The sequence below is a fragment of the Oncorhynchus clarkii genome, chromosome 33 (assembly GCF_045791955.1).
Source record: "Oncorhynchus clarkii lewisi isolate Uvic-CL-2024 chromosome 33, UVic_Ocla_1.0, whole genome shotgun sequence".
Lineage (NCBI taxonomy): Eukaryota > Metazoa > Chordata > Actinopteri > Salmoniformes > Salmonidae > Oncorhynchus > Oncorhynchus clarkii.
In genome coordinates, this window is record NC_092179.1 from 3,409,380 (window position 1) to 3,412,216 (window position 2,837).

Here is a 2,837-nt window from a genome sequence, read left to right on the forward strand (position 1 = left end):
ATAACTTCACCAAGGGCAACCTCAATGGTGGGATTTGAACCGACACCTCAACACACTTAATCAAGCACTTGAGACCACTCGGCCTGACAAAACATTTGTTAAATGTCTCGATGGGATCGACACATGGCCTTGCCATTGCTCTGCATAACTTTCATTGATTTCAATCTAGGGTTTACATACAGCAACTACAGTTTTTTAAGGTCATTTGCCACTTCTAAAATACAGGATGAGGTGGCCGAGTGGTTACGGCGATGGACTGCTAATCCATTGTGCTCTGCATGCATGGGTTAGAATCTCATTGTGTAACAATTAAAATGATGTGCTTTATTTTGGCACTGGAAGATTTTGACTTTCACAAACACTGGTAAAATTGCTGACTGCCACAGCGAGAGCACAGGACTTGGTATCTGAGTGGTGAAGGCGATGAACTGCATGTGTGGATTATAACAACAACCTCTTCACACAACATTTGTTATTTCCTCTCTTACATGGCCCCACATGAAAATAGAATCCCTGCGCAATCCTAGAGCGACTAATAAGATTCAGGTATTGAAGAATAACTTCACCAAGGGCAACCTCAATAGTGGGATTTGAACCGACACCTCAACACACTTAATCAAGCCCTGGAGACCACTCGGCCTGACAAAACTTTTGTTAAATGTCTCGATGGGATCGACACATGTCCTTGCCATTGCTTTGCATAACTTTCATTGATTTCAATCTAGGGTTTACATACAGCAACTACAGTTTTTTGAGGTCATTTGCCACTTCTAAAATACAGGATGAGGTGGCTGAGTGGTTACTGCGATGGACTGCTAATCCATTGTGCTCTGCATGCATGGGTTAGAATCTCATCGTGTAACAATTCAAATGAAGTGCTTTATTTTGGCACTGGAAGATTTGGACTTTCACAAACACTGGTAAAATTGCTGACTGCCACAGCGAGAGCACAGGACTTGGTATCTGAGTGGTGAAGGCGATGAAATGCATGTGTGGATTATAACACCAACCTAATCACACAACATTTGTTATTTCCTCTCTTACATGGCCCAACATGAAAATAGAATCCCTGAGCAATCCTAGAGTGACTAATAAGATTCAGGTATTGAAGAATAACTTCACCAAGGGCAACCTCAATGGTGGGATTTGAACCGACAGCTCAACACACTTAATCAAGCCCTGGAGACCACTCGGCCTGACAAAACCTTTGTTAAATGTCTCGATGGGATCGACACATGTCCTTGCCATTGCTCTGCATAACTTTCATTGATTTCAATCTAGGGTTTACATACAGCAACTACAGTATTTTAAGGTCATTTGCAACTTCCAAAAAACAGGATGAGGTGGCCGAGTGGTTAAGGCGATGGACTGCTAATCCATTGTGCTCTGCATGCATGGGTTCGAATCCCATCCTCATCGTGTAACAATTAAAATTCGGTGATTTATTTTGGCACTGGAAGATTTTGACTTTCACAAACACTGGTAAAATTGCTGACTGCCACAGCGAGAGCACAGGACTTGGTATCTGAGTGGTGAAGGCGATGAACTGCATGTGTGGATTATAACACCAACCTCTTCTCAAAACATTTGTTATTTCCTCTCTTACATGGCCCCAAATGAATATAGAGTCCCTGCACAATCCTAGTGCGACTAATACGATTCAGGTATTGAAGAATAGCTTCACCAAGGGCAACCTCAATGGTTGGATTTGAACCGACACCTCAACACACTTAATCAAGCACTTGAGACCACTCGGCCTGACAAAACATTTGTTAAATGTCTCGATGGGATCGACACATGGCCTTGCCATTGCTCTGCCTAACTTTCATTGATTTCAATCTAGGGTTTACATACAGCAACTACAGTTTTTGAAGGTCATTTTCCACTTCTAAAATACAGGAAGAGGTGGCCGAGTGGTTAAGGCGATGGACTGCTAATCCATTGTGCTCTGCATGCATGGGTTCAAATCCCACCTTCATCATGTAACAATTAAAATTTTGTGATTTATTTTGGCACTGGAAGATTTTGACTTTCACAAACACTGGTAAAATTGCTGACTGCCACAGCGAGAGCACAGGACTTGGTATCTGAGTGGTGAAGGCGATGAATGTGTGGATTATAACACCAACCTCTTCACAAAACATTTGTTATTTCCCTACTTACATGGCCCCACATGAATATAGAGTCCCTGCACAATCCTAGTACGACTAATACGATTCAGGTATTGAAGAATAGCTTCACCAAGGGAAACCTCAATGGTTGGATTTAAACCGACACCTCAACACACTTAATCAAGCACTTGAGACCACTCGGCCTGACAAAACATTTGTTAAATGTCTCGATGGGATCGACACATGGCCTTGCCATTGCTCTGCCTAACTTTCATTGATTTCAATCTAGGGTTTACATACAGCAACTACAGTTTTTTAAGGTCATTTGCCACTTCTAAAATACAGGATGAGGTGGCCGAGTGGTTACGGCGATGGACTGCTAATCCATTGTGCTCTGCATGCATGGGTTAGAATCTCATCGTGTAACAATTAAAATGATGTGCTTTATTTTGGCACTGGAAGATTTTGACTTTCACAAAAACTGGTAAAATTGCTGACTGCCACAGCGAGAGCACAGGACTTGGTATCTGAGTGGTGAAGGCAATGAACTGCATGTGTGGATTATAACACCAACCTCTTCACACAACATTTGTTATTTCCTCTCTTACATGGCCCCACATGAAAATAGAATCCCTGCGCAATCCTAGAGCGACTAATACGATTCAGGTATTGAAGAATAACTTCACCAAGGGCAACCTCAATAGTGGGATTTGAACCGACACCTCA

The 2,837-nt window shown here is 42.3% G+C and overlaps 1 non-coding gene across 1 annotated transcript; it reads left to right on the forward strand.

Annotated features, from left to right (window-relative positions):
- The first annotated feature begins 1,337 nt into the window (after positions 1 to 1,337).
- Positions 1,338 to 1,419, forward strand: trnas-gcu (transfer RNA serine (anticodon GCU)). The gene has a single exon. It is a non-coding gene; the product is annotated as a tRNA-Ser (tRNA).
- The last annotated feature ends 1,418 nt before the right edge of the window (positions 1,420 to 2,837 follow it).